Genomic DNA, 20,180 nt, shown 5'->3' on the forward strand with positions numbered 1-20,180 from the left:
GCTGCTTTGAAAACTCAAAAATAACTGAGATCAGGTTCAAAAATAAAGACTTTGATGGTTGAAGGGGGCAGCAGCAGCATGGTCCTTGTGTACACGTTTGCCTCTTCCCAGTATTTGATTCTCCCCCCCCCCCTAAAATAAACCTGGTATGGTCTAGGTCAGTTGTGGGTGGACTTCAATCCTGCAGGATCTACTTCATTTCCCCCAAGAAACCCGAGAGTCACCAGCTAGCGTCAAGTGTAAAAAAGAGAGGCGGACATACACTTAGAAATAAGGAACACTCACCCCAGGAATTTGTTTTCAGTACCCAAACTCTGCTCATAACCCTTTCACACAAAATCCAATTCCTGGTTACTCCCTTCCTACCAAGCTTTCTTTATTTCAATAACCTAATTTTGGTTGGGTTTTTTTTTTTTAACTTTTGCTAGTGTTAAACAATTGGGAGCCAGAAATCATTGGTGATCTGCTATGCAGAGATATACCAGTAGATCCTGATCTACCTGCTGCCAGGGATGGGGAAGTCATTTGTTCAGTTGCCATTTTAATGTGAATGTACCTAATTTTGCACTTTCCAACCAATGAGTGAACCAAAAGTCCAGAACCCTTTGAAATTCACTTTTTCAATTTTTGCAATGGGGATCTCTCTCTCTCTCTCTCTCTCTCTCTCTCTCTCTCTCTCTCTCTCTCTCTCTCTCTCTCTTTCAAAAATGTGTACATTAGTGAAAATGATGTTCAAAATGCATTGTTTTAGGGAAATTGCTTGAAAAATGTGTATATTTAGCGAAAATTGCATACAGAAATGCATGCATTAGGAAAATATATACAAAAATGCATATGCAAATGTCATGCTTTTTTCCTTTTTTTTTTTTTTTTTTTTTAAAGTAATCTCATTGTTTGGGATGAACTGAAGTTAAGACTAGAGAAATGAGAAACCAAGAGAAACTCTAATCAACAGGTCTTTCTACTCCTCTGCCCTTCCTTGGTCAAAGTTTTCTGCCTTAGTATCTTAAGACAATGTCATTTGAACAGTAGCCTTAACAAATGATCCACAAATATTCGTACCATTCCTACTTATTAGAAGTCATAGGTCTGCTAGCTGCATGGCTGCTACTGCTTGAAAACCAACACGAAGGAGCATGTTTGCTTTTAGGGATACTCCTAAAATTCTCCTCCTTCATATTTTCTTGGCTTCTGATGTTCCAGATTACCTGGTTCTGTGTCCAAAGTGGAACAGGTAAATGAGCAATTCTCCATTGATCTGTTTGTTTGTTTGTTTTTTAAATTTGAAATCTTGTACAAAGTTTTATGCATGCACAGTTTGCTAGTTTTCAGTTCTCTTGTGTCTTTTTTTATTTGCCCTCAACATCATCAATGAGCACACTTTGATATGGTGATATTGCATTCCAGTTTTGATATGATATTGTGTTCTTGGTTAGATCAAGATTATTTCTGTGTAGTGTTTTAGTGCCGCAGATATGTACCTGTGTGCATTGATAAAACCCCACCAAAACCAACATGATGTGGTTGTAGCAAGGTTGTTATGAAATGCCTTCTCCCTAATTTGCCAACTCAGTCACAGAAAGCAACATTTCACCAATTTTCAGGATGGGAGGGATGACTGCACATCTCTTTCGGTAGCATGGGAAGCAGAGGCTTCCTTCGTTCCTATCTGCCCCTCTCATTGTCCATGTGGGAAAGTGATAGACTGCTTAGCCAGCCAGCAGGTCCAGCTGCTGTTCTGCCTACCAGCCAGATGGCTGACAGCCACCCTTTCCTTGCCCCAAGTACTCTCAATGTAGATGTCATTTTAAAAAACCCACCCCAAACACCAAGATCTAGCTGTGGATTAGAATTCTGGCTTGCTAACAAACCATACTTTAAATCAGGGGTGAAAAACATAAGGCTTTCATTCTTGGACTGCAACTCCCATCTGCCCTAGCCAGAATAGCTAATGGTAAGGGATTATGGGAACTGCAGTCCAGCAACATCTGGAGGGCACCCATTCTCCATCCCAAGTTTAAACTAACCAGAGTTCTCCCAGTTTGGACATAACAACAGCCACAAAAAGAACCTCTGGTTTGTTTGAAATGGAAGTGGATGTTCCTATTTCTGTTCTGATCCATTCATGGCAGGGACCCTTGCAGCAAGGTGGGGCCAGTAGTTGCAGCACCATGGAAAGCTCCAAGTGCATAATTTGCTCCAAAGATGCTGAGAGGTAAGTGAGGCCTTAGGAGTCTAGTAAGCGCCACCTTCCTGCATAAAAAAATGAGCATCCTTAATGTCCAGGCCAATGTCCTGGCATGATGCACAGCATTCCTCCTTTCTGTGGCCTCCTGCCTGGTTTGCCATTGGATCTGGACCAAGAGGTACTTGACTCCTCAGATGAATTGGGCTTGGGCGATGATATCTGGGAGGGTCCTGGCTCAGCTTCTGCAGGCTCATGAGCACAAGCTTCAGTTTCGGTGTCAGGATCAGGGTCTAATTCTCCAGCCAGTGGTACAGGGATTCCAGCTATATCATTCCCTTCTGATTCTGAGATCGAGGCTAGGGCCATGCCAATCTCCTTGCAGCTGTGCTAGAGGAGGAGAAGGGGGGAAGCCTGCAACCTTGCTGCTTGCAGATGGTCATGAACATAATGGTTTAGTATGACTTACAAACAAAGCCTTTTGGCAGGGGTTGTCCATTATGATGTATTATTATTATTATTATTATTATTATTATTATTATTATTATTATTATTATTATTCTCCTTTTTTCCTCTTGTGAGGAACCCAAGGCAGCTTACTTGGTCCTGGTCCTGGTCCTCCTCCTCCCCCCTCCTCCTCCTTCCCCTCCTTCTCTCCATTCTAGCCTCCCACAACCCTGTAGCTTAGGCTGAGAATCAGTAACTGGCCCAATGTCTCTCACTGGGGACTAGAACCAGGATCTCCTGAGTTCCAGTCCAACTATTTAACTACTACTGGCTCTCATGAAAATGCCCTGTGGATGAATGGCTGCTGCTGCTGCTGCTGCTGCTGCTGCTGCTGCTGCTGCTGCTGCTGCTGCTTCTTCTTCTTCTTCTTCTTCTTCTTCTTCTTCTTCTTCTTCATTTCAGTTGAAGCTGGGGGTGTAAATCTCTCTCAGCTTTGCCCACCAGGGTTCTCTGTCCAGCAGCAGGCAAGGCCTGGTGGGCAGGGAGTGGGAGTGGCAGTGGTCTATTGGGATTCTATCCCCCTGACCAGGTGCCCTGTCCCACAGTCTGCAGGGTTCAAATGTGTGTATCTGAAGGTGGGTGCCTAGGACAGAATAGGGATTCTGTTGGTGTACCATCCACCCCGCTGCTCAACAGTCTCCCTTCCTGGGGTAGTCTTGGGCTTGGTGTTGGAGTCCCCTCGGCTTGTTGTGTCCTGTTGGGAGTGGCTTAGGACTTAATGTCTGCCATGACAACCATGGGGCTGACCCAAATAGTATCTGGCCCCACCCATGCTGCTGAGCACACTTTGGACCTTATTTTCTGTACTGGATGGGGTGACAGTGATCTGATAGTGGAGGAACTTTCTACAGTTCCATTGTCATGGACAGATCACTACCTGGTGGTGTTTAGACTTGCTGGCACTCAGAACCTCTGCAGGGGTGGGGGGCTGATTAAGATGGTCCACCCCAGGAGGCTGATGGATCCAAGTGGTTTCCTGATGGCTCTTGGGGATTTTCCTGTTGCCTCAGCAGGTGATTCTGTCAAAGCCCTGGTCGATCTCTTGAATGGAGAAATGATCAGGGCAGTGGACGCAATTTCTCCTGAGCGTCCTCTCTCACGAAGTGGAGCTATACCAGCCCCCTGGTTTTCCAGAGACCTGGCGAGCGACATTGGCAAAAAACTCGGAGTGAATCTGATTGAACATGGGCTAGAACCTATTTGAAGGCCTACTCCGTGGCAATACGGGCAGCAAAGAAATTATTCTTTTTTGTCACTATTGCATCGGCAAAGAGCTATCCAGCACAACTGTTTCGACTGGTCAGGGCCTGTTACATACTGGCTCCCAAGAGGAGTATTCAGACCTTCCGACAGCCCACTGTGACCAATTTGCCCAGCACTTGCAGATAAAATCACTTGGATCCACTCTGACTTAGATGCTATAGTTGATACAGACCCAGTGGAGATAACTTTGGCACCTGTTTGTCCACTATTGAATAATTTTCAATTTGTACAGCCTGATGCTGTTGACAGGATCCTTGGAGAGGTGAGAGCCACCACATGTATGTTAGATCCTTGCCCTTCCTGGCTTATAAAAGCAGGCAGAACAGGACAGGCTGAGTGGGTAAATGGAGTTGTCAATGCCTCCCTTCACCAAGGCAGGGTGCCAACCTGCTTGAAGGAGGCAGTGGTAAGACCTACATTGAAAAAGCCCTCCTTGAATCCCACCATATTGGATAATTACTGGCCAGTCTCCAATATTCCATTCTTCGGCAAGGTATTAGAGCATGTGGTGGCCTCCCAACTTCAGGGATTCCTGGATGAGATGGATTATCTAGATCCATTTCAATCTGGCTTCAGGCCTGGTTATGGGACAGAACAGCTTTGGTCACCTTGATGGATGACCTATGCCAGGAACTGGACAGGGGGAGTGTGTCCCTGCTGGTTCTGCTGGACCTCTCAGTGGCGGTCGATACCATCGACCATGGTATCCTTCTTGGCCACCTTGCTGGGATGTGTCTTGGAGACACTGTCTTACAGTGGCGCCATTCCTTACTGGAGGGGTGGACCCAGAAGATGCTGTTGGGGGATTCCTGTTTGACTCCTTGGTCGTTGGCCTGTGGAGTCCCTCAGGGCTCTGTTTTGTCCCACATGCTATTTAATATATACATGAAACCATTGGGAGAGGTTGTCCAGAGTTTTGGGTGCAGTGCCACCAGTATGCCGATGACACCCAACTCTACTACTCCTTTCCACTCAATTCAAGGGAAGCGGTTTCTGTGCTAAACCAATGTCTGTTGGCAGTAATGGACTGGATGAGGGCAAACAAATTGAACCTCAATCCAGACAAGACAGAAGTGCTCCTAGTCAGCCGAAAGGCAGATCAGGGAATAGGGAGTCAGCTTGTGCTGGATGGGGTTACACTCCCCCTGGATTCACCCCTGAGCCTGGATGCCCAGGTTTCAGCGGTGGCCAGGAGTGCATTTGCACAGTTAAAGCTAGAGCGCCAACTGCGCCCGTTCCTTGAGATGTCGGACTTGGTCATGGTGACACATGCCTTAGTTACATCCTGACTGGATTACTGTAAGGTGCTCTACATAGGGCTGCCTTTGAAGACTGTTTGGAAACTTCAGCTGGTTCAAAGAGCTGCAGCCAGATTATTGACCAGGGCTGGTTACAGGGAGCATACAACTCCCCTGTTAAAGCAGCTACACTGGCTTCTGGTCTGTTTCCAGGCACAATTCAAAGTGCTGGTTATCACCTATAAAGCCCTTTACAGTTCAGGTCCAGGTTATCTGAAATATTGTATTCTCCCATATGAGCCTGCCCATGCTCTGAGATCTTCTGGGGAGGCCTTTCTCTCAGTCCCACGAACATGCCAGGCACACCTGATGGGTACGCGAGAGAGGGCCTCCTCGGTGGCTGCTTCAAGGCTCTGAAACTCCCTTCCCAGGGAGGCTAGGCTGGCTCCCTCTGTGCTACACTTTTGGAGGCAGGCAAAAACTTTTTTGTTTCAGCAGGCTTTTGGTGCTTCCCTGGACCTGTGTTAATGTATTGGATTCCCTCCCCCTTGATTCCCTCCCCCTTTTTGATCTGTTACTATTTTTTTAAAAAAATAACGTGTTTTTAATTTTACTGTAGGGTTAATTCTATTTTAACTTTTGTAAATTTATATTTATATATTTTAATTGTACATGTTTTAATTTTGTAAACCGCCTTGAGTCCCAGTACTGGGAAAAAGATGGGAAATAATAATAATAATAATAATAATAATAATAATAATAATAACAACTGTTGTATTGAACCATGTTTCCTGATTCTGCAATTGAAGAAAAATGAAGGGCCTTCAAGGCTGGCAGCTGAGGTTTCACTGGCTTTTGAAATCAATCACAGTTACTCCACTTTCTACCCACTCTGCTCTGCCTCCTCCACCCCACCCCCCATTAATACCCAGGCTTCCGGCATGAATTGAACTGGACAAGGTGCTTTCCAAACTTAGCAGAATGCAAAGCTCTGTAATTCCCCTGGCATGTATGCCTATGTGTGTTTCGTTTCCTCACATCTAGAGCTGTCATCTGCTGAATTGTTAGGGAAAAAGTAGAAGAAAAGGATCATGCTGTGTTATGATAAAACATCATTCCAGAATGAAGCAGGCTGTTATAAAGCTCAGTCCAAAGAATGACTGAACTGATTTCCTTCTTGCAATGGCTGGAAACTGGAAAGCTGTGTTTTAAGTTGAGGAAGGGTTCTTTTGGGGAAAATGGGGAGGAATGCTAAAAAAATAATATGCCAGTGCCTATGTCAATCTATCCTAGTTGCTTGTGCAGCCATCCTGAGTGCACAAGCAACTAGGGCAGCTGCTTATGAATTCCCAAAGAAAAGGAAATGCAGACCCTCCCAAAGGGGTAGCAATTTGCATAAAATTTGCATGTGCTGATTTGTGTGCATAGATGCAGGTTTAGAAATAATGACTATGCCTAAAATGGAAATACTGTACATCTCACCAGCATGTGCAAGGCTGTGACCAAAGTGACCCATGTGCCTGCCTGTTCCATCAGCTGTCCAGGTGCTCAGTGTTCATGGGCAACAGTTACTAGTTCTTTGTTTTTAAACTGGACCTGTACTGTTCAAATACAGGACAGTCCTCTGACAGCCCTTCAAATAGAGGACTGTCCTCTGTAAAAAAGGACACAGGGCCACCCTCTAACTGAAGCAGTTACTGAGGGTGCCAGTGAAGCAGTGTGTGATGTGAAGGTGAGAGATGTCCTGCCACAAATATACACACACATACTGACTCTGTGTCAGTAATATAAGGCATCCTGGGGCAGTGGGGCACTCCTCTGGGAACATGCAGTGCAACCCCCATGTTTATCCTTTCATACCAATCAAATTAGGAGCCAGACTTTCCAGGCCAAGGCTGTGCTACACTCCATTTCAGATCCCCGAATCCAGAGCAAAGTGACCCGATCCGGACCTGCTAAATTTGGATACGGATTGGGTCTAGGGAGCTCCAGAGCAAAGCGAAGTGGTTCGCCTCAATCCGGAGCAATGGACGCAGGTAAGTGGGGGGAGAGGCTTACCTGGTGCCGGTGCTGCAGTACGTCCGGTGGCGGGGCCAGGTAAGGGGGCAGGGGGGAGGGGGCTGCTTACCTGCATCCATTGCAGTCTGGAAGGCAGCTTCAACTGAGGCCCAGTCCTCAAGGCGGAAGCAGGCCGTGGTCTGCTTCCGCCTTGAGGCTTGGGCCTCAGTTGAAGCCACCGCCCGGACCGTGACCGACACAGGTAATTGGGGGGAGGGGGCTTACCTGGCTCCACCGCCACAGTCCGTGTGGCAATGGTGGCAATGGCACCAGGTAAGTGGGGGAGGGGGGCTTACTTGGCTCTGCTGCCATGGTCCGGACTGTGGCAGACGGCGAAGCCAGGTAAGGGGGGAGGGGGACCTATTCAGCTCCCATTTTGTCTCCCTTTCCACACTTACCTGCCTCCACCGTCCACTGCAGCGGCAAGTAAGTGGGGAAGGGGGGGGCAAAGTGGGGGCAGAATCTCGATCCGGCCCTCCAGATCTCGCTCCGTATCCGGTTCTGGAGCGGATCGGGGGAGGATCGGATCGACCTGACCCAGTTCAGGCCTGATCCATAAGGTCCGGATCGGGCCCCAAAGTGGTTCAGGGTGGTGGTGCACAGCCCTACAAATCACCATTTGCACAAATCATAGGACCCAAAAGAATAATGTGCAAAACATTTTTAGAATTGGGGGAACAACAGCAGCAACACTACAGTCCATTGCCACTTATTGGAACAGAAACTCTGCAAAATCCCATCAGGCTTAAATGGAATGGAATTCCCAGCATTGCACATCCCTAGCTGATGATCTGGGACAATCTGTCTGAGTTTCGTATGTATCTTTTACATGTCTTGTTAGTTCTGTATTGGGTGACAAATGAAGAAGGGAAGGGAAAGTGAGAAGGGAAGCATGCAGACCCCTCAAAGAAGCAGACCACATTGGCATTGGTTGATAAGAGCATTGGGTTTTCCTCTGTAAGACCTGCTCCTCTCCAGACAGGATGAGGGAAGACATTTGTTGGGTTTTATTATGAACCTACCAAGTCCACGTTTCCTGAACTAATTCAGAAACTGAAAAGCTATTATTCCTTCAATGTTTGCACTTTTCTCAATTTTAGGATGCAGTTCCCAAATAGAAAAAATGTGTCCAAAAAGGCATATGTTATGAAAAAGTGCCCACAAAAATGCAGATAGTGGTGAAAATAACATACAAAAGTGCATTATATTAGGGGAAAGTACTGTCAAAAAATAAATGTGCAGATTAGGTAAAATTACATACAAAAAGGCATACATTGGGAAACATTTTTATATGGACTAAAAACAAAAGCAAACTGATGCAGAAAAGGAACGGAATTAATTTAAGACTGGAAAACAAGGAACTGGGACAAAATGACGTTGGCAGTTTCATCCATGCCTAAGGGTAACAGCTCATATGGCATCATATAGAAGAGGAGGCAGGATTGCTCTGGAGCTTTCAGCTGCCATCAATCTTAGCCTATGGTGAAATCTGAGAAAAATTGGGATGTTCCTGCTCTGGCAAATTATCCAAGGAATTTCACATATCTCCATTGCCTGAAGGCAAATATTGGCAAAATGTCTGAGGAATTTGTGGGACGGTAAACATTTCTGTAACACTCATGATGTTTCTCAAAGGTTTGGGGGTCCCTCCCTGCATATTAATATTTCTAACAGAAGAACTTTTTAATGTCCCAAGAGAAATACATTTGGCTGCACTAAAAGACTTTCATATCCTCTTTGTGTTGTGCTAGACTAACTATTTTTGTCTCTGATCACAGAAACTCTCCAATCTTGTTAGTTTTGCATAGGGTTGCTGTCTATTCCTGTGTGTGTGTGTGTGGAGGGGGGGGGGAGAGACATGAATTTCCCTTTGCTCTTTTGCATATGTTTGATAATTCATTTAAACAGATGAAGAGTTTAAACTGCCCACTGTACTGAGGCTTGCGAGGGATGGAGCCCAAAGGGGAAAATAAAGAAGCGGACAAATAAAAAAGGCAGCTTGCTGGCAATGATAAAACAGCCACATCACACAGTTGGTTCAGAAACATAACACCACATATAAAATGTCTTCCCACCCCCCCCACCTCCAATTCAGCAGAATAGGAACGAATTCCATATCTGTGTCAGTTTAAAATGACACTTTTGAACAGACAAGGGGATCATTCAGATGTATGCCTTTTCTTCTCAGAGATCCTGCTGTTCTTTGCCTCAGCCCTGCTTCTCCGAGGTTGGGGGATGTTGTGCTTCCTCTTATTTCAAGCTCCAAGCCTGAACCTCCGCTCCCACTCTGCCATCCCCCTTTGGCTCCCCCTTTACATTTGTGCAGCTGGGATTTGGATGTTCTGTGTTCTCTCTCTCTCAATTGGAGTTTCTGCCCCTCCCTTCCCTGCTCCTCTCAGGAGTTTCTTTACAGCTGCTTCTCCTTCTTCCTTTTTTTTTGGGGGGGGGGGTTGGGGGAACACGTGGCAGTGTGTATGTGATACCCACAGCTTCTCTCCAGCTGGGCTGCTCTGGGGTTCGTGGCATGTCAACATTCCCCAGTGGCAAACACCATTTGCTTGCCTGGCACAGCTTTCCTAGTCTTTAAACTTTTGTGGAAACCACAACTCACCATAAAAGCACTGACAGGAATCCAGTCAAAAGGGCCCAGCCCTGAAGCAGAACAGTTTCAAGTTTTAATTGGCATTCAAATCATTGTAAAAAAGGCAAACTGGGCCAGGCAGTCCCTCCCTCCTGATATGTATTCTCAGTCTACTCCAGCTGCTGTAGCGGGTATTGAATCCCAACGAATGGAGCATTTCTTTATCATTTAGAACAGTGCCCTTCACTACAGGGCCCACTGGTGCTTCCCAATTACCCCAATTGTGGCTTTCCACCCCCCCCTCTCTCTCTGTCTCTCATTCACTCACTGGGTTTGCAGGCCATGCTAAGCCATGGTGTGTAAGTTCTGGGCCAGTTTTTGTGTGGCTGCCATAAGCCGACGGAAATTGATGTTGAAGAATTATTGCACCTTAGACTTAGGCTGAGACTGCCGCGTTTTATGGATTTTATGTATGTATTTTATTGTATATTGGGTTTTTTAATATTATTGTGATGATGTTTTCTGTTGTGCTGGTCTATGACCGAAATAAACAAACTTTGAACTTTGAAGTTCTGGGAGTGACCAAAGTGGGGTTAACGTATTGTATGGGGATGTTTGCTGCCCACAAGGGGTTAATTACCCGCCCTGGTAACCCACACTCTGCAGTAGGGGTAAAGGGCCCTGTGGTGGCTTGCCATGTCACAACCGCCACTCTGCTCCACTCCACAGATCTCTATGACCAAGGATCTGTCTAGGAACAGGTAGTGCAGCAGCTGGGATGCCTTTATTGCCATGGTGGCTGCTGGGATACACGGCTGCCAGGGTTGGAAGGGCTGGAAGGGGTGTGCCTCAGGGAGGGTAGGGAGGGTGTGCGTGTGTGGTTTCCCTAACCCTCTCTGCAGCATGGCTCCATGGCTGCCATTACCCTGCGTTGTTCGAAAGCACCCACCTTCTCCCTTTTTAGTAGCTGTTTACTCTCAGCAGGGGGCTCTAGTTTTGCCTTGTTGTTTGCTTTAGTGGTGAGTGGGCTGCTGTTATCCAGGCTACTGGAGGAGGCTTTGGGGGTGAGGAGTCAGGAGACTTGCCACTCATCAGTTGTAAGATCTTGCGAGGGTGGAGGAGAATGCTGGCACAATCTGCCAATTAGCTGCCATGGGGGAGGACCCCAGAGGCAAAGAGCAATATGATTGCCTGGCTGCAGTGATTGGCGGACTGCATGGGTGTCAGAGGTGGAGGTGGGGTTAGAAACAGAGCAAGGAACTGCTCTGGGAAAAAACACCCATCCCAATCCAAGTCCAAGTGAGCTTCAGAATTTTCATCCTGGAGGGAAAGTAAAGGACTCCCCCTGACACAAACATACATGACAGCCCAGAAAAGCCTGCCCCCCCCCCCGCCCACCTTCAGCACTGGTGACTGGAGTCAAAGCGGCTCCTGTTTGAAAAAACTGTGAAGATCACTAGTTTAGGACCTATCTGTATGATCACTACACTGGCATAATAACTGTGTGGCTGACCACTTTTTAAAAGGATAGATGACATATGCTTCAGCATATGAGAAAGAGAATGCTCAGTCTGCAGACAGGGAACATAAAACACACAAAGACTCTGAAACTGGCTAGTCCTCTATTTATGGCCAAATTACATGTAGCTAGGAGATCCAACGTAAAACCTTTTGACTTTTTTCTTCTTTTTAAAAGCCACTGCAGGGAATTCCAAAGTTGATTGGGGCAATAATGCTGGGGCAGGGGATAATGAAACTTTTTCCTTGTGCCCTTTTCTCCTATCTAAATTGCACCAGCCTGCCCTGCTGCAGAACAAAATGCAAATCCTTAGATGGTGCTGATGATTTCCCTGCAGTGGAGCAAACAGCAACTTCAAGAAATGGGTTATTTAGATAGGGGGGAAGTGGTATAGGGGGAAGGATTATATAACCCTCCCCCAGTATTACTGCTCCAATCAAATTTGGAGACCCTTACAGCTACTTTTTAGTAAAGATTAAACCTTCTGAGGATGCAAGCACATGTAATGTGTAGTTTGGTCCATACATTTGACAGCAAGGACTTCTTCAGATTTTGAACGTTGATGACCTGGAGAAAGCCCTTGTCAATTTTATCTTGGCTGAAGTCTAGGGTGGCCATATGGAAATGAGGACAGGGCTCCTGTATCTTTAACAGTTGTATAGAAAATGGAATTTCAGCAGGTGTCATTTGACCAGATACAAAAGAGGGCAAGGCTCCTGCAGCTTTAACTGTTGTGATGGAGAGAGAATTTTACCAGGTGCTGCATGCCTACAAAAAACACCTGCTGAAATTCCCTTTTCAATACAATTGTTAAAGATACAAGAGCCCTGTCCTCCTTTTCATATGGTCACCCTATTCACTGAAGTAAATAATAATAATAATAATAATAATAATAATAATAATAATAATAATAATAATATAGTAATAATACAAGAACTAGCTGTCCTGGTATGTAATGAGTGGTAGTAAGAGTGCTGTATGGGGTGTTTGTGTGTCTGCATTCTGTATTGTTTCTTGAAACAAGTCAAAGACCACTTCATGAATCAGGATTGTAAGGAAAAGCTCTTACCTCCAAACAGATGCAATCAAAAGTGCCTGAGGAGAAAGCTGCTGAGTTAGTGAGTCCAGCTTATGTTTGCTTACTTTAGAGGCTTGTCTTGCAGATGCTTGTCCTGTTTGAGGAGTCATGCAGAGTCTTGCTCTTCTTACTTGTGAGTAGACCTGCTGCTCATACTTACTTCTGAGTAGATATGCAGAGACCTGGTATTTGGAATGCCATCTGAAAGTGCTGCTAAGTGATTCAGGTCCTGCTTCCTTAGAAAGTCTTGCCCTGCTTACTTCTGAGTAGACTTAAAATTGGTAGCAATAACATTTGACTCCTCCCTCTCTTCCGTTGGCCCTGCCCTCAGATGGACAGCGTGACCCTCCTCCCCGAGACCTTTTTCCAGATTGTAATTCAGCTCTGGGGCTGAAAATGGTTGCTCACCCCTGAAGATGTTTATCTTGGCTTTTGATTGAATGATACTCAAGGTGGCTTACAATACAATGTTATAACAGCTACACACACACACACACACACACACCTTCTTTGGGTGATTGGTGGACTCAGGCTGATCTCCCTCTTGATTTGTTCTTCCTGGGAGATAAGAAGTTCAACTTCCTAGTGGTCCTTGGTCCATTGGCTAATGATGGCAGAGACCAGATCATCCTTCCCTTCAGCTCTGCAGATAGTCAACTTTAACAGCAGCATCATGTTACACAGGTAGCAGTAAGTATAGGGTGGAAGGCATCCTGGACCTTTCTACTAATTTATTAAAGGAGACACAAGCAGTACACATGACTTCTGCATATGATCAGCATATGGAAACAGATCTTTCAGTCCAAAGAGGCTTTGTTCTGCTTTTTTATTCAGTCTTAGCAAACAGCCTATGCCTCCTAACATGTTAAACCTCATCCCAACTCACCTGTTCCCCCTGTTCCCCAAAGCGAATCTATAGCTGACCATGTTCCCATCTGGGCATTACATATGGGGAAGCAAAATAGAAGAAATGGGTAGTAGAGCTGATTAAAAGAAGAAGAAGAAGTGAAAATTGCTCTCTCCCTGGGAACAAGTGTCTGGTAAAGTTTCTATTCTTCCAGAAAGACCCTTATTTTCAAAGGTTAATCTTTTTTATTAAAAGGGCTAGTAGTAACACCAGTTGTGTTGTGAAGAGTTGTTATGTCACAACACAGAAACTAGAAACGTTCATTCAAATGTCCTGATGCTGTGGGAGAGAAGGTAGTCCCAGCTCCTCCTACCCATAACTGTCATTCACCTGCCTATCTCTAGAGTTGGGGGAAAAAGTTGTTCACATTTTAATGCAAATTTACCTAATTTCACACTTTCAAGCCAATATGCAAACCGAAACTCAGTTATTAGGGCTGTGCTCCGCTTCTCTTCGGTTCTTAGAAATGATAGTGGAGCGGCCTGATTCGCCTCCATTACAGGTGGAGAAGTGGATCAGGTGGCTAGCAAAGTACGGTGAAGAGAAGCAACCGAAAGTGAATAATTTGCTTTTACTCGGAGCGCTCCGCCCGCCATTTTGGATATTTTCCACATAGGATTGCATTGCGGAAAAGATTGGCCTATAACTTTTTTGTTTTTCAAGCTACATCCATGAAGCTGAATGTGCTTAGAGAGTCATGGGTGGGGGTCATTTGTGCCTATTTTCAGCAGTTTTAGTGCTGCAGTTTGCTTGCTATAATTTTTTTAAAAATAGGGTAAAAAAAGCAGGAGGGGGTACCTTTTTTTGAAGTGATGAGAGGCAGATTCAACTCCCAATTTTGATTACCTGATGAAGCATCCTCTAATCCCAAAGTTGGAGGGGGGGATAAGCAAAACGGGATACTTAATAACTTGGGATACTGGGAAACTTTTCTTTCTTAGTCTCTGAACAGACTTTTCCCAATGTTTTTTGAAACAGTACCCCCACCAAATGCACGAACACAGCCTTAAATCATATACTAAGCAAATAAATAACAGATAGGAAACACAGCACTGCTACCCACCCTAACTTTGGTGAACAGCTGAATAGATGTAGTACAAGGGGATGATGTCCCCTAGGGCATGTGGACGTGCCCAGTGCACACACACTGTCCCCTGCCTTTGAGGATCATCAGAACCCTCCAAAGGTTAGCCAGTGAAGCTACTATGCCTCTCATGAGTTGAAGTGTGCGGTAGCTTCTGAAAGACTGGTACCTAGACAGGACCAGTGAAATTGGCACAATTCCTCCTTCCCCTGGGCACGTCCACTTTCCTCTTACTGGTAAAAGAAAGACATAGCCTTTAAAAAAAATTAAAATAAAATTCTTCTTGTTGTTGTGATTCAGCAACACTGCTGCTTTTAATTCCACCCCTCCTGTGTTTATTTATTTATTACATTTATTATACACCCCATAGCCCAAGCTCTCCTGGCTTTCCCTCTTCAGTGAAGTCAGGCAGGCTTTCATTGTGGTTCAACTCGTTGTTGTTGTTGTTGTTAGTACTGCTATTAACATTATTATTATTATTATTATTATTATTATTATTATTATTATTATTATTATTATTATCTAATGGCTGGGTGATCCCAGTGCAGTCAATCAACTCTGAAGCAAGGATCACAAAGCTTTACTCTTATCCTCCTAATCCCCTAGTTATGGGATGCAAAAGAAAAGGCATCTCTTTGTGCTGTTCCCGCCTCACAGGAACGGTTTGCATTACTGGCTTTGAAACAATCCTTAGCTCACTTCCTTGTGTCCCCAGAAATGTCTGCTGCATGGCTGCTTTCCCGCCTTCACCTGGGTGCTGTTGTTGTGGGGTATCTGCTGGGACTTACTTCCCCATAGATCTATGGCATAGTCATACATCTCTGCCTGCCTCTCTGCCCTCCTGGTGCCTGGGAGATGTACTAGATGATAGGCTTTGTGGTTCAATCCCACAAGCCTCTGACATGCTTGCTCCCAGTGCTAAAGGGGCATGCTGCCTGTCCTCCTCTGTGCCCGCTCGCAGGGATGGTTTGTGCGTGTCTTGCTTTGACTCTGGGAGGGTATCCTTCCGTGTGATAAAAGGCAGCTGCATTGCGCACTCACCCTGTTTAAGATTTTGTGGTGTGTGTGTGTGTGTGTGTTTTTGGAAGTGTTTCACCTGAGATGAAGATCTTTATTTAGAAAAAATCTTGATTCCCCCAAATCATCTGTGCTATTGTTTGCTATGGGCAAGCGCTTTGCAATGGATCCCTATGGGCAGGTATGGTTTCCTTAAGGGAATACTGTCCATTTTTGTGGGGGATTTTTCATATATTCCCCCAAAATCACTGGAGGCTTGGATTTCCTTCCAACTGGGTGTGAATGTGGATACATGGATAAGCTCTCATGCTGTCGATTTTGAGGTTTCTAACATGACGGAGTTCTAGAAAGGGGTGTGAATGGGGGTTAGAGGGTGATGCTTAAAGGGAAAAAAAATCGCCAAAAAGCAGGGCATGCTCAGATTTGCTTGAAACTCACTGTGAATGTGGATCTAGGTGGCATCTGTGAGGGTCCCCACTTCCAAGTTTGTGTCTGTACAGATGTCGGAGTAAATCCCATTTCTGAAAATGGGGTGAGGGATTTTCAAAAATTCCCCAAAAATCAGTGGAGGCTTGGATTAACTTCCAACTAGGCATGAAGGTGGATACATAGATAAGCTCTCATGGTGTTGATTTTGAGGTTTCTAACCTGAAAACTGACAGAGTTCTAGCATGTGACTTGAATTGGGGTGAGTTAAAAGGGAAAAAAATTGCCAAAAATCAGAGGATGATGGGATTTGCTTGAAGCTTGCCATGAATGTGGACCTAGATGGCATCTGTGAGGCTGCCCACTTTCAAGTTTGTATCTGTACAAATGTTGGAGTAAATCCCATTTCTGAAAATGGGGTGTAGGATTTTCAAAAATTCCCCAAAAATCAGGGGATGCTCGTATTTGCTTTCAACTGGGCAGGAATGTGGATACATGGATGAGCTCTCATGGTGCTGATTTTGAGGTTTCTAACATTAACAGAAAAATGTTATAGGCATGTGAATTTCAATGCAAGTCTACGGGGGGAAAACACGGCGCTCTGATTTGGATCCGGAGCTCCGCAGCGGAGCAGAGCGGACTATAGGCAGATCACTGTGGAGAGGAGTGGACCCAATCCAGAAGTTGCAGATCTGGATGAGAAGCGGATCGGGTGTGTGTGTGTGTGTGTGTCTGTGCACAGCCCTATCAGTTATACTTCAAATTCACACTTCTCCAAATTTTGTAATGGAGGTCTCAAAACAAACAAACAAAAAAATGCATCCAAAGTGTGTATATTGAAGGGAAGTTCAAACATAAACACATATATTATTAAATGTAACATTTCAAAATGCATTGTATTGGAATAATTGCTTGCAAAAATGTGTATATTAGGTAAACCGCCCAGAGAGCTTCGGCTATTAGATGGTATAAAAATGTAATAAATAAATAAATAAATAAATAAAATTGTGTTTAAAAATGCATGCATTAGGAGAAATGCAGAGAAAAATGCATACATGTTTTCATGAGAATGAAACCAAAACTGTCAGAATCATCCCTCCCCTTTCTACTGTGCTATTTCCAGAGGGATCTTCTAGCAGATATGGAAGGGAAGGAATGGACAGATAAAGTCATGGCTGCTTCACCTCTTGCTGCAGCAAGAGATTTAAAGAAATGTGAATCTGGGTTGTGACTTGGGAACCGTTCAATCGGATGACTGTATGTACCACAGCTAGAGTGACCAGGTACAAAAGAGGGCAGGGCTCCTGCAGCTTGAACTGTTGTGATGAAGAGGGGATTTCACCAGGTGCTGCATGCCTACAAATGACACCTGCTGAAATTTCCTTTTCTATACAACTGTTAAAAGATACAGGAGCCCTATCCTCCTTTCCATATGGTCCCTTTAGCCATCTTGCCCTTCGCCTCAGACAGCAAAATGTCTTGGTCCAGCTCTGTCCTCTGCAATGAACTGAAATATATCGTTGTCTGTGCTTAACCTAGATTTTGGAAATGTGTCACTACCAGGGCTCAAAGTGTGCAGCACTGGTGCTTTTTTACTAGCAGGGATGCTGACATCACATGTCACACACTCTGCCCCATCAAATTTCCCATCTCCCCCTGAGCTTAGCTGCAGTCCTCACAGTAGCTGGGAGGGCAAAAAAAATATTTTCCCAGTGACCATATGTGGTTCCCTATTGTGCATTTCTGTGCATTTCATAGCTGTTCAAAGCCCAGGAGTTGAGCGGGGGGTTGGACTTGATGGCCTTATAGACCCCTTCCAACTCTACTATTCTATGATTCTATGAGTCTTGCCAGACACTCCACTCTCCCTCAAATCTGCCAAATATAGCTGCAACCTTCATAAGGAGGATGCTGGATGCAAAGGGAAAGGGCTGTCTTTTGTAAAAGGGGCCACCTGGCCACCTTAAGCAGTGCTCTTGTATGAAGCACACAGCTGGCCTAAGTCTTGGTGTCGGCACCTGGTATCCTTGGGCAGTTGCTAGGGCTCAGTCTGGTATGGTCTACTACTGACAACTCCCTTGGGCCCACCTTATGTAAAACAAACATTGGACCAGTGCTTTGAATGGTGCTGGGTGTTCGGGTCCAGCCATCATTTCAATTTCCCACAATGCCCCAGAGTGATGCTACATTGTGGGAAATGAAAACAGTGGCTAGATTGAGCTGCATGGCACCTTCCCAGAGACCGCTCAAACTTTGAACCAGGCCTGACTGGCCTAGTATATAAGCGGAAAAACAAAACCCCAACCACCTCTCAACCAAGATGCAAGCACTTTCCTTCAAGGTCTATTTCTGCTTATGTAGATGTTTATCATAACTACAGCTTGTCAGAAAGAGGAAACCACATGCTGGGGTCAGTACTCAAAGGGCCAAAGAAAACATGATAGCATCAGCCACGTCTTGTTTGTTCAGGGCACGTCTACGCTGCGCACGCATCAAGCGAGGGCTCTGTTTTTAACATCAAAATGGGCTCACATGTTTACTTTCCTGTGCTGCTGGATGAGTTGGGCCTTTTTCTCCTGGTCCCAGCCCATTCAAGTATCAGAGCTAAGCTAGGCAAAAGAGGCAAATCAGGTGACAGGCCACAGGGAAGGGAAGCTGAGGGAGCTTTCAGCTTCCCTGATCCAGGTGCCCCCTTTAATGTTGAAATTAGACCTTCTCCACCATGTACTTTATATGTACACGAGGCAAACAGGCAAACAACAAAATGGCTGCCACCAAGGCATCTAATTTGGCCCAGAGAGACACATGTAACTGGGGAGAGGTCTCAGATTAGGATCCAGCACCAAGATCTATTGAAGATGGAATGAAAGACGAGAGTGGTGCATCACCCTTTCCCTCAAAAATATAAACTAGCTCTAGAGGAGAGATGGGTAATGTGCAGCCTTACAGATGTTTTGGCCTTCAACTACCATCAGTCCTAGCCGGCATAACTAATGGTGGGGCATCATGCAGTTTTAAGCCAAAACATCTGGAGGGCCACAAGCTGTCCACCTAGGCTTTGGAGGAACGTCCCACGCATGGCAAATATTGCTCAAAAGCAGTCTGTGAGGTGTCTCTCCTGCACTTCTGTGGATAAAGGATCACATGATGCAGTGTTCACCTGCACGGGGTGGAGAGGAGGATTGTTTCACAAAGAAAATAGCATGTTTGAGGAAAGATTAGGCTAGAATCCTTCTCTCTGACCGTTTTCCACATGCAAGATGGTGGTGGCAACGATGATTATTGAGATTGTATGAAGTCCACATCATCTGAGTTCCCACCTGCAGCCAGAAGTCGTACAGCCAGATGTGGGTTTACTACCTTCCTTGATACTTGTAAGAGCTGTGTGAATCCAGAATGAAATCATTTTTGTCCTCCTGTTATTGGTCACTCCAGTTTGGAGATGCTCAGAACGACACAAAAGCAAATCACAAGGGCAGTTGCATATGATCCCACACCTTAAGCAAAACCAATGTCATTTGACTGCCAATGTTTTTTGGGGTGGGGTGGGGTTGCAACTTGTTCAAAGCTTTCCCCACATTTCCTCCATAGCTCTGAAAACATGTCTGAAACCTCCACTTTCCCCATGTGCTTTTGAGTCAAATCCCATCAGCTTTTCCTTCTAATTGTTTCCAAAATCTGCTAAGCATCAATTTGGAGCTGGTTGTTTTTCTTCATGCTGACTTGAGCTTCCAGTTCCTTGATCAAAACAGCGTATAAAAATGATCATAGGGAAGCACTGTAATTCCTAACCCACCAGGAAACAGTAATAGTGGAAGTAAGCACTGTTCTCCCACTAGAGATTTTTCCACTCCATCAGCTTCAGATAGAGCGCCAACGTGTCAGTGGAGTGGTTTGCATACTCCTCCTTTCTAGTACTTCTCTAGTGACCTCTGCAGGTGTCTTCTGGTGCTTCACAAAGAGTCTGGTCCTGATTTCTGTGTTAGAGCGAGAGCTAGAGCCATATTACAACCCTATATATGTCAACTCAGAAATTAGCCAAATGAGCAGAATGGAACTTATTCCTAGGGAAGTGAGTACAGGATTGCAGGCTCGGTGATTTTTCTGACATTGATGACCCTGTTCAGATGACATGCTAAGCCATGGTGGTTAAGTACTTTGAGCTAAACATTATGGCCTAGCATGTCATGTGAACCATTCCTAACCATGGTGGCTACATAACCATGGTTTAAACACCCTCACTAACCATTTGCTATAAAAGGGTGACCAGCCTAACTATGGGTTAGTGTGTTGTCTGAACAGGTCCACTGTGAAAAC

This window comes from Elgaria multicarinata, chromosome 9 (assembly GCF_023053635.1).
Source record: "Elgaria multicarinata webbii isolate HBS135686 ecotype San Diego chromosome 9, rElgMul1.1.pri, whole genome shotgun sequence".
NCBI classification, from domain to species: Eukaryota; Metazoa; Chordata; class Lepidosauria; order Squamata; family Anguidae; genus Elgaria; species Elgaria multicarinata.